Consider the following 12810-nt stretch of genomic DNA (forward strand, 5'->3'; position numbering starts at 1 on the left):
CTCAACACAAAATAGAGTCATACATTCCAAGGATCAAGGACTACTTGAACCTTGAAATTCTAAAGTCGCAAGTGAGCAGAAGGGTGTTCTTGGTACAGGCATCAATACTTTGGAACAAATGAAGGCAATCTTCCCACATCACACTCCATCAAAGTTTTAGGAGGCCACCATGGAGGAAAATCTAACACATATTGCCCAAGCAGCTAAGGGAGGGCTCTCAGGGCGATTCGGACAGCGATCCGGACCCCTCTATGCCGTGAAGAATGTCCGCAGATTAGGCTGTGGGACTCCGCTCTGTACTGGCTCCGCAGGACAACCTGGTGGCAAATATGTTGGATCCAGATGACTTGCTCCACCCCAGGTCTTCAATGTGGTCCCCCAGTGAAAAGGTGGCAGAATAAGTTGTTGGACGTGACAGGGCCCCTCACCAAAATCCTAGACATGGCCAAAGACACCAAGCAAAAGGGTGCCTTATATTGCCCAGACATGGGTCTCTTGCTCACTTTGCCACTGGATTCAAGCTAGCCTGCAGGGGTGTGGAATTTAGTAAAATATCTACTTGTCCATGGGACAGGTAGCTTCATAAATCTACATGTCCTGTACAAAATCCACTTGTCCCTTTGGTGCCTTGATGTGCACCGTCAAATAATGGCAGCACTCATAGAAGAGCTCGGATAATAGCCTCTCTGGTTATGTCAGGCTCATAGTATAGAAGGATTTGAAGACTAGTGATTTCCTTATTTTGCCTCTTTTCAGTAGACCTACACATTTATCCTTTCATTCACCCACTGATATCTAACATGTCACCTTTACATTAGCTTTCATTCATTCTTTAATCAGCCTTTCACCATTCTGCTTGTCAATCCATCCATCCGCCCATCCATATCCAAATCTACCCATCCATCCCCAAACATAGCCATCCATCGTCCATCTTTTCGCTCACCCATTCTTCCTCTCATCCATCAATTTACCCTTTCACTCATCCATCCTTCCACTCATCCATCCATCAATTTACCCTTTCACTCATCCATCTTTTCGCTTACTGATCCATCCACCCTGCAACCCATCTATCTTTTCACCCTTTCCTTCATCAACACATCCATCGTCCATCCAACATCCCCGTCACTCATCCACCCTTTCACTCACATCCATCCACTCACTCATCCTTACACGTTACTTATGGGCTTTTGTCTGCCGAGCTCCAGACAGAAGAGGCTCATCAAGAGCTCCACCCCGCTGTAGCTGCTAAAGTGAGTGGTTCACAACACCCCTGGCCAAACCTTTCCTTCCAGCTCCAAATCAATCATTCAAACTCATCCATCCCTCCTTCCACTCATCCATCCATCCTTTCGCTCATCCATTCATCCACTTTCACCCCTCCATCCACCTTTTCACTCATATCCATCCACTCTTTCACTCATCCCTCCATCCAGCCATCCTTATGCTCTTTCATCTTTCACTCCTCCATCCCACTCAAATCCATCCACCCTTTCACTCATCCCACCATTCATCCTTTTGCTCTTCCGTCTTTCACCCCATCATCCTCCTTTTAACTCAAATCCATCCACCCTTTTACTCATCCCTCCATTCATCCATCCTTTTGCTCTTCTATCTTTCACTCAAATCCATCCACCCTTTCACTCATATCCATCCATCCACCGTTTGACTCATCCATCCACCCACCCATCAATCAATCTTCACATCCACCCAGCCATCCATCCTTCCATCCATCCATCCACTTTCACCCCATCCATTCACCCTTTCACTCACTCTCTCTCATCCATTAATCCACCCTTTTATTCAACCATCCATCCTTTCACTCACTCTCATCCATTAATCCACCCTTTCATTCAACCATCCATCCTTTCACTCACCCTCTCTCATCCATTAATCCACCCTTTCATTCAACCATCCATCCTGTCACTCATCCAGCCATGCTTTCACTCATCCATCCACTATCACCCCATCCATTCACCCTTTCACTCATCCATCCACACACATCTATCCTCTTTCACCACATCCATCTATTCACCCTTGCACTTATCCATCCTTTCACTCATCCATCCATCCTTTCGCTCTTCCATCCATCCTTTCGCTCTTCCATCCATCCTTTCGCTCTTCCATCCATCCTTTCGCTCTTCCATCCATCCTTTCGCTCTTCCATCCATCCATCCATGTATATAACCATCAACCCTTTCAAGTAAATTATGAACCTTTGTCTGGAACTGTAGAAAGAAGAGGCCCATCAAGAACTCCACAGCTGCTGTTAGCTACAGTGGCATGTTCAGATGCCCCTGGTGCATGCACAAAGTGAGAGGAGAGGCCCAGTGCGAGGAGAGAAATTAGGGTGCGCCTGAGGATTGCGTGAATTCCCCATGGGTAAACTAATGAGCTTTAATGTAAGCCCCGGATTAGGTAAAATATGAGGGGCCAAGGGGAGCGGGGTTAGCAAGTACAGGCACTGGGTGAAACATAAGGTGCACAGGAAAGGCAAAGTGCAAAAGAGGGTTGTGCAGGGGCTGCAAGAGAAGAGAAAGCATGGGCTTTACTGTAGGCCCCCGGAGGCGAGGGCAGGAGGGATCTTGGGGCCGATTTGAGGCCGAAGGGTGAAGCACAGAATAAAAGGCAGGGGGTCACAAGGTTAAAGTCAGAGCATGAGCCAAGAGGCCCAGCCTCTTACATTCCAGTGATGTGAGTGTTCTGGAGCTGCATCTTATGCTCGAAGGAAAGGAAAGGGCCAGAGGAGGGCCTGGAAGCCTCGGGGAGAAAGCAAAATGACTCTTACCTGACAGTGCTGTTGATGTTTTATATGGAGCTGCAACTTTGAGCTCAGCTCAATCATGTTGTTGTTCTGCTCTGGTGAAATTAAAGTGCAGGCCCCAGATTTTGAATTGACCCTTTTACTGCCAATGAACTGCTCAGAGCTCCTTATTAACTGGCTGTGACCAATAGGGTTAAACTGCTGTGTATCAGATTACCGTAAGCCTGTCTACTTGTCCTTTGGACAAGTTAGAAATTAAAACCTCTTGCCCTTGTAAGAAATCTAGATGTCTCGGGCGTCGGGAGATAGGAATTCCCCACCCCTGTTTAAGCCTGGCTGATGAGGAGTGTTACCCTGAAACCAGTCCCAGGATGCTTGTTTCTTGTCTAGGGAAGACCTCGCTTGGCAGTTCGGGTTGGACTGTTTCCATGAGGCACAGGGTCAAGACCGATTTGCATATGGCTGGGTCTGAACTGGGGTGGAAAGTGAGCTTAAGAATGATGATGGATTAAACCAAGGTCTGTGACTGGGGGAGAGTGTCTGAAAAGTTTGTGCTCCGTCCATCATCTCCTTGTGTTTACCCCTACAATAAAAACCTTTTTTTAATCATCATTCCTGCATGTGCCGCATCGTACCACATTCTGGCGATGGGCAGAACCTTCTACACACCCACCCACTCAAATTTGGTGGATTATTTGTTAAGGACCACGCTTGCTATCCTCACAGTCATCTTCTTTGTGGGAGTATTCTCAGGACCCTACAGCACTTTGCGCCCTGGTGCCGCCTCATTCAGTTGAGGCCTTGCCGTGAACTACAAGTATATTTGGGCAGCTTTCTCTACTTGTGGCCATCATGTGCTGCAGACGTACATTCAACTGGAGCGTGCACTTCCACATGTGCTCACATAGTGTCCTCAGCGTCACGCCAATCAACTTGTCATAGGCGTCCCCTGGTTTCCTGGCCGCGCTGCGCACTTGTGGATAAGGCTGGTCAAGTACGCTGAGACGCTGCAAAGGGCAGTGCTCTTTAAGGACATTTTCTGCACAAACAAGTGTGTTTGCTGCTTATTTTAGGAATTTACTGTGCACTGCTTGCCTTGAGGAGCAGGTAGAGGTTTGGGCATCATTTTAAGTAAGTCTCCTTGGATTTCCTCCACTTACAAGTACTTTCTTTGTGTTATTTACGCTCCTTATTTCCATATCACTGATCCGCTCACTGTATCTTAGCCTTACGTGTTATTTATTAACTATTTTAAAGCTAGACCATGCCATAGTATGTCTATGACAAGAGATTACACAGTCGCCCGCCTTTTTGAATTACCTTGTGGCAGTTGATGTGAAATTCATACCAGCATGTAAAGTAGCAATGTTGTACAGCTGTATGGGTTTAGCAGTGCAGCAGGTATTTAACAATTTATCGGAGTTTGTGCCCCAGGATGATTCGGAGATGATCGGGATCAATACAAGGAGGCAGACGAGCCAAGTATCATGCTTGAACGCCATAACTTTTTCAAAAGGAAGCAAAGCGCGGATAAACGTGTTAGGGAGTATATTGAAGTGGTGAGAATTTTTGCGCCAACCTGTGATTTTGGCGCAAGCACTGACATTTGTATACATGACCAATTTGTGTTTTCATGTTTCTCAAATAACATTCAGGAGCTGTTGCTCGGCTGCAGAAACCGCACCTTATTAGAAACAATTGACTTAGTGAAGGGGATTGAGCGTTACATGATTTCTTCAAGAACCATTCATGAAGGTCAATCTGTTAACATGGTGAATACACTTGGTGATGATACCATTAGTGTAGTAAATACAGGCAACAAGACATGGAAACAGCCTGTTAAGAAGTCTTTAGTATGTTTCAGGTGTGGGTCAACATAAGTAATAACTCTAATTGGGGGGGGTCACTAAGACATTTCAATGTCTCAAACAATATTATTGGTGGCCTTCTCTTGAGTGGCAAGTAAGCGTTATGATGATTGAAGGGTGTGCACAATGTTTAGTTATCTGACAAACATTGGAAAACTTCAAATACGCCACTGCATCCTGTTCCATTTCCACAAGAACCCTGGGACAAGCTTGGACTGGAATTTTCTGGTTCCTATGAGAATAGATAATTGATTTTGTTGATGGATTATCATACTAAGTGAATGTATTACTTGTTCTGTGATGGTCCCACTACTGAGGACACCATTAAGTTTCTCAAGCATATCTCATGTTAGAGGGGTCACTCAAAATCACTGTCACCGATAATGGTACACATTTTTTTTTATTCGCACCGTATGTGCACGTTTAAGTGACACGGTAGTCAACATCTCACGGTAGCACTTTACTCACCTTCTTTCAATGGCCTTGTTGAAAGGGTGAACAGAATAGCGAAAGGGGGTGTACAAACAGCAATTTCCTCTAGACGGAATGTTTAGGAATTTTTGCGCAGCTAAATATGGTCTTACAACATCACTCCCCACAGCACCACTAGTGTGGCACCATTCATGTTGCTTAAAGGTAGAAAGGTGCACACCAGCTTATTCCCCAATTGGTTATGTGGGGAAAACAGCCTGGAGTTTGAATCTGCGAATACTCTCAGGTCACACGTACTTCAGAGGCAAGAGGTCATGAGAGCCCAGTTTGATGATGGGAAGCATTTTAAGGATGTGCTATTACAAATAGGTGATTGGGTATTTATAAAAAACCCAAGGAAGGTTTTGAAGAGGATGTCTAAGTTTTCGTCACCTGTATTTGTCAAGCAAGTGAGCAAAGGGTCGGCTATTTTGGCGAATAAGGCCTGGTGGAACAAGGGGATGCTGGCGCACCTTACCAGTCCACAAGTGGACATCTTTAAAAAACATACTGTGAGTGACACTAGCGGTTTAATTAGCTGCAAGGTAAAGAGGTCCAATCGGTTTCAGGAGCAGTCACTTCAGAGGGTGACTCGGGTCTGACGGACGACACCTTTGCCCTTCAGAACCCAGGCGGTGTGGAAATCGAGGTCAGGAGTGGGGGGCGTCAAAGAAGACTACCTTGCAAATATTGTGTATTCGGGTAATCAGGTAACGTTTTTCTTTTCTTGCCTGTGTCTTTGCTTAACTATGCATCACTTTATAGTATTAATTTTCATACCTGTGATATGTTATATACTGTGATATCTTATTATTTATTCTTGCCATTTCAAATTTACATTTCTTGATTTATGTTGTCGAGGGAGGAAATCTTGCAGTAGGTTGTAAGTAGCCTTGCGTGTTCATGAGTCTTTACAGGTGATTGGTCTCGAGGCTTTCTGATGTTTTCTATGCCTCGATTACGATCAACTTGTATGCTATGCTCCGGTACTCACAACAACGTTAGTCAATTGCAGGTGAGGCTCGTGGGTGCCGGGTAATCCCGGTTACAGGCATTTCACTCCTAAAATAAAATCCTTAGTTTAATCATCATTCCTGCAAGCCCCTCTTCCTACCACAGTGGAGAAGCTTTGAACGAGCATAATTCAAGCCTCTGGCCCTGACAAAGAATGAAACATTTCCAAGCATTTGTAACAGAAAGTTTAAATTCTATTAATGACCCTGAGGCGAGGATTATTCCCACCCATATCAAGTATCTTGTACCCTCCCTACTTAAGGGATGATAACCGCTTTGGAGTTTGACCATTTAAGGTAGAAGTATTTTCTAATTATGATCATTTACTTCTCTATCAGTGAACATGTTTGCTTATGGCTTGTTGGTTTATAATGCTCATTCCTATACAGTTTAGGGGTAAAGGATCGTGTTTATACTATTTCAAGTTTCTATTTTATTAGCTGATATGATCACCTGTTTATGGATGTGAATTACAGAAGTGATTCTCTATCAGGTAATGAGGTCTCCAAGCAAGAATAATCAGAGTGTATATGCATTTTTTACAACTTGGACTGCAACTGTGTATGAAGAGAGAGGGTCATGAACATTGTCGATGGACTATAAAATGGGGACTGTTTACGGATTGGTTGATATTTAGTTTTTCTGCTTTCCCTTAAGATTCCTGGGAAAAGTCAGGACAAGTTTCCTACATGAAATTTGTGCCCACGGCTGGTTATGGGCAAGATTGAGTCGGTCTACAAACCTCCGTCACCTCTTTCCTACCTGGCTGAAGTATAACCCGTGATTTTCGGCGACAGGAGCGGCATGCAAGAATTCGCGAGTAGTGGCAGGAATCGTGGTGCCCCGCCATGCTCCGGATTGGCTTCGCAGTGGGGCGGACACAATACGTACATCTGCGGGAGCCTTGGCGGAAGCTCGGGCTTAGGTGAAGGGAGCTGGGAGATTCTAGCGCGGCTGCTGCTGACAGCAGTTGCTGGAGGCGGTTGTGCCTACGCCTCATTGTGGTTGCAAGAAAACCCAGAGCGTTCCCGGTCTCAATGGCAACTCGAGGGAGAGGGAAGCGAGTGTCTACAGCCATTACGGGGCGGCAAGAGGGAGCCGACCCTAAAATGGAGAATAAGAACAGTGATTCTCACCCCCCCCCCCCCCCCTCCCCCCAGAACTGAAAAACAGGTCAAAACTATACCTGTATCTGAGAAAATTGACCCCTTGGCAAAATTAACCAATCGTAGAAACAAAATATCTTATGAGCCAGAAAAAACTCAACCTGCTATTACAAGTCTATTTTCATCTATAAGTGATACAAAGAATGTATGCCAAATGGAAAAAAATGCTACTGGAAGCCCAGAGTGTGAATCAGATAAAACAATAAATTATAGCTCATCGCTAGGGGCAGTACAGACGACGGTAGCAATTACCGGCACGGTAGAGGGCTCAGAAGAAGTGAATTTGACTATTGACCAAGGTGCGGTGGCGAAGAATATAACCGTTGAACAAGTTTCTACCATAGGCTGTAATCAGGCTGACAAAGATGGAATCAGACATTTATGGCAACCTATTGCCCCCCGGAGTGCAGTGGTTAAGGGGCTTATTGAACAATGTGAGCAACCCCTGGATGTGACGGGAAAAATTATTTTCCCTCAATGAAGTATCTGAGGTATCAGATATTGATATATCTAATAGCGGCGAGGTCCTCAGATGACAGCACCCCAGCAGGAAAGCTCACTACAGCCAAGAAAAAACCCAAACGAACATCAGGGGGAAACATCTGACAAAATACCCCTCAAGAACAAGAACTAGTGGAAGAGATGGGTTGGGATTACTCCGCATCATCAATACTGTCCCCAGAGACCCGAGAGGGGGAAGAAGGGAAGCACTCAATTGCCCTAGGGGAGAACCAGATCGAAGTAAGAGAGGGACCCCCCTCCTGAATCTTCACTAGCTCTGATTTTACAATCCTTGAGATCCTTCCAATATGATATTAAAGTGGACAACCGAGAAGCAAGGCAAGACACTAAAAATCTACAAGGATCGGTACGGAAAGTAGGGAAGATCTGCTCAGATATCGCACAACGGAGGAGTATGATAGAATCACGCACAGAGGTTCTGGAAAAAACTGTGGAAACCCTCCAGGTACAATCCAATTTACAGGATAAAACTATCAAAGATGTTATGTGGAAACTGGAGGATTATGAGAACCGGCGGCGCCGGAATAATCTGCAGCTGCTTGGGGGTGCCCGAGAACCTTGAGGGTAACAACACGAGGACATTTGTTGTCAGGATGCTGAAAGAAACCCTACCAGAACTATCATCTTGGGATTGGGAGAAAGAAGTGCAAAGGGCTCACCGATTTCCACTAAATCAAGCCAAACATGCTTCTGACGCAAAAGTACCACCCCGGGCCATATTGGTATATTTTGGCAACTTTCTACTTCGTCTGGCTTTTTATGATATAGCTCGACCCAATGCCAAGAGACAGTTTGAGGGATTTGCCTTTTTTGCGAAGCCGGATTTTGCTCATGCAACGGTGGGGCATAGATGGCAGCTTAGGCAATTAATGACCACATTTCAAAAGGCTGGAGCGCGGGTATTCCTCAAAAATCCGGCTAGGCTCAAGGTGGTTAATAAGGGACAGAATTTCAACCTCAATTCAAAACTACAAGCTCAAAAAATGTTGGGTGACATTGTGACAGAGGCTAGGGGCTCCAAAATATGAAAGCTGAGAGTAAACTCAATAGATTAAATAAATATAGCAGATAGTGTTTAGGACAAACACGGGATCAATGTATATTGTGATGTAGGTATAATTGTAGGAGGGAGGTAGATGGATTCAGACGTCCTCACACAGACTCATGCTTGAGCCTGGTTGCCTAGATATTGGTGGAGGGACGAGGGGTGGGAGAGGGTGGGGGTGGAGTGGTCAGACAAGTGATTAAAAGGGACATGAGAAATTTTCGTAATTTGCTAGAGACTGGAAATTGTGATATAATCATGTATGCAAAAAGAATAGGGATGACTGTGGATAAAAAATGTAAACTGATTGTTGGAGGGGTACGTATATTTGGAATATGGTATCTAATTGTATGGGGATGGTAAAGGTTGTGTCTATTAACATATGTGGTTTGAACGATATAAAAGAAAAAAAGACAAAAAGTGGCGGTAGGGTTACAAACGACGGGGGTTAATATTGTATGTCTTCAGGAAACCCATATAGAGGGTACACAAATACATGTTTTGAAAACACTAGGGTTCAGGGTGATAAGTGCAACGACACAAGATGCCAGGGTTTGAAGGGTTGCAATTTTAGCTAAAGGCAATGGGCTATTTAGTCAATCTAAACATGATAAATTTGGTTGCTGGGCAATTACTGAATGCCAATAAGGGGTAGGGCAGAAATTAACACTCTACACAATATATGGAAGTAACTGTGATGACCCGGTGGTGCTGGATGATATCTCAAGTGAACTTACCCATTGATGGTCTGTGGTGATTTTAATATTAACATTCCTAGCGACTGGTCTATGGAGGAGGGGTGGCCATATGTGGGTAGGAAGCCTAAGGTATTTAAGGCACTAAAAAATATGTGTCAGGCACATGGATTAGTGGACGGCTGGCAGGCTGGAAATTCAACAGATCCAGGGTACACCTATTTCTCTAATCCACACGTTACTCATGCTAAATTAGATTATGTGTTCATCTCGAATTCTTTAAAAACAAAATGTTTAATAGAGAAATTACCTTGTGTCTTGTCGGATCATAATCCATTAATATGCAGCCTAGAAGTAGAGACGGTCAATCCTAACGTAAGGTCTTGGACATTTGGGACAACACTGCTTTTAGATATAGGTTATCTTACACATATGAGAAAATGGATTGTGAATTTTTTTTAGAAGATAACCTAGGGAGCACCGCAATTGAAATAGTGTGGGATGCCTTAAAGGCTGGAATCAGGGGTGAAACATTACGATACTCCTTAAATGCTAATAAACAAGCTAGGCAATCCATTAAGATATTACAGGACAATCTGAGGACGGCAGAAGAGGAATTGGTGAGGGCAGTTATAGCAAATAAGGATCTAAAGAGAATACAAAGACAGGTTGCAATTGCCAAAGCAGCGATTATTAAAATTTTTACTGATCAGGCTGTAAAAAAGCTATAGCACAAAAAGAAGTAATTTATTAATTGAATGAGAAAATTGGTCACCAACTTGCGGTGTGTATGACACAACAGACCTCTCTAAATTTGATCCGATAGATTAATGATCCTATGCTGGGCCAAATAACTAACCCTGAACTCATAAGAGAAGCTTTCGGGAGGTTTTATCAAGATCTATATGCAGCAAATGTGGTGTGCGGGCAGCAGGATATTAAAAAATATCTAGATAATATACCATGTAAAAAATTTGAGGTTGAGGATCAAGAAATTCTAGATTGTCCACCTGATGTGGAGGAAATTTTAATGACTATTAAAGGTTTAGCAAATGGGAAAGCGACTGGAATGGATAGCATTCCGACTGAATTCTATGTCACTTTTATAGATCAATTAAGATCAATTAAAAATTATTCTTTTCGACCTAATGGTACATATATTCAATGGCGGGCAACTTCCGAGCTCCTGGTCAAGGGCGAAAATTGTAGTCTTTCCAAAAAAGGAATAAACCTCCAGATCAATTGGGTTCATATTGCCCTTGCCAATCAGGTGCTCAGGGCCTATGTTCCTTCCCTAAAAACCTCAAACTCAAATTGGCAAACCCTTGCCACATGTCAGCCCCTGGTAAATGGTACCCTAGGTACCCAGGGCCTTGTGACCAGGGAAGGCCTCTAAGGGATGCAGCACTTATTGTGCCACCCTTGGAGGCCCTGTACCCTAACACAAACACACTGCCCTTGCAGGCTGAGTGTCTGGGTACAATACAAAACAAAGAGTTGACATGGCACACATCCCTGTGTGCCATGCCAACAACCTACACTGCCCTGGCATACATCAGCCACCCCTCTAGCTGGGTGCCCTATGCCAGTGGTGTGGGCGCATGAGCCCTGTGCCCCGACAGTACCCAGGTCCATTCCTGGGCACTGTAAGTGCAGGGCTGCCATTTAAGAGGATATGGTGCTGAGAGCTCGTCAAACACGAACTCCACAGCACCATAATGGCAACTCTGAAGACTGAGAAGTTTGGTATCAAACTTCTCAGCACATTAAACCCGCACTGATGCCAGTGTGAGATTTAATGTACAAAGCACTACAGAGGGCATCTTAGAGATGCCCCCTGAAACCTAACCTACAATCCACGTCTGGTCTGAGAGGCTGCCTCGGCTGCCACACCGCAGACATGTTGCTGGACCCCTGGGTGGAGAGCCCCCCGCTCTCCTGGGCCTGTAACAATGCACATCCTGGGCAAGGTGCTAGGTCTCCTCACCCAGGATGGGCAGTGGGAAGCTTCAAAGGCATGCCGCCTTTGTGAGCTTCCCCAGGCCACTTGCTGTACTCAGCAACTGGCCCCCACCGGTCCTGACGCCCCCACCGGTCCTGACACCCCCCCCCCCCCCCTCTGGCAGGAAGACTGTCCGGAAACCCCAAGTAAGGACAGGGGAGGTGCCAGCCTCTGCCAACCCCACCCCTCAGGTGGGGGGCTCGAGGTGAAGCACATCTCCGGGCTCTCGCCATCTTGAAGATGGGAAGCCCTGCCCAATCAGGACTAGGCTACTGCCCCCCTCCCACAGGAGAGTGGCAGGATAGGGGGTGTACCCTGCCCTTTACCTACCTGTAACGCCCCTAAATCTAGTATTTAGGGGCACCCTGAACCTTCCTTCCTTAGATTCCGAAAAAGCAAAGAAGAGCAAGAAGAAAGAAGACCTTCCGTGCAGCTGCTAAGAAGAGGAAGACACCAACTGCTTTGGCCCCAGCCCTACCGGCCTGTCGACCCTCGGACGTGCTCCTGCTACAACCCGGTACCTCTTGTGGCCAGCAACCTCACAAACCCCGGAGGACCTGGCTACCTTGTGACTCTGAGCATCTGGGACTCCCATGAGCAGTGGCTCTGCTCAAAGCAAGTTCTAACCCCTGGCATCAGCCCGGAACAGCGAACCCTGCACACTCTGCACCCGCCAAGCCTGGCCTGTGCCGGAGTGAACAAAGACCCCGAGGACGACCCCCCAGCGACTGTGACCCCGAATCCGGCACCCAAGGACTCACCACGACGCCTGCAGCCTCAGAACCAGGTACCCCCCCAACCGCGATCAACAGAGGGTAAGATTTCCCGACATCAAAAGGCACCCCTGCACCCGGCGCAATGCGGCCCCCAGTGCCCAACTCCTGGGTACCTACCTATCCTCCAACTACCCAACTTACCTCTTGAAGTGGTGGTGGCACCTGAAAAATCTTCGTCCCCGAGCTTGCAGCCTTTGTTCATCCTGGAGCTTTACCATTGAAATCCATTGAGCGCCCGAATGCTCAAAAGCACCCTGCACCCAGCCGCCTGAGTGGCCCTGGCAGTGTAACCTCTACTCCCATCTACTTCCCCATTTGCCCTGAGCAAATAACCAGGAGCCCAGCTCCCACAGCTGTGTGGCCTGCTAGTCAGCAGCCACCAACCAAGGCCCCCCTGCCTCCCATAGGATAACATTGGGCCTAACTCACTCTGCGCCCGGCTGCCCCTGTGCCGCTGAGGGTGTAACAACTGTACTTACCTGACCCTGGG

At 46.2% G+C, this 12810-nt stretch overlaps 1 protein-coding gene across 2 annotated transcripts in view; it reads right to left on the reverse strand.

Moving 5' to 3' along the window:
* The window catches only part of ZNF438 (zinc finger protein 438), a 127455-nt gene that overhangs the window by 38711 nt on the left and 75934 nt on the right, over nucleotides 1–12810 (reverse strand). The window lies entirely within an intron of this gene.

Source organism: Triturus cristatus, chromosome 10 (genome assembly GCF_964204655.1).
Source record: "Triturus cristatus chromosome 10, aTriCri1.1, whole genome shotgun sequence".
Taxonomy (NCBI): Eukaryota; Metazoa; Chordata; class Amphibia; order Caudata; family Salamandridae; genus Triturus; species Triturus cristatus.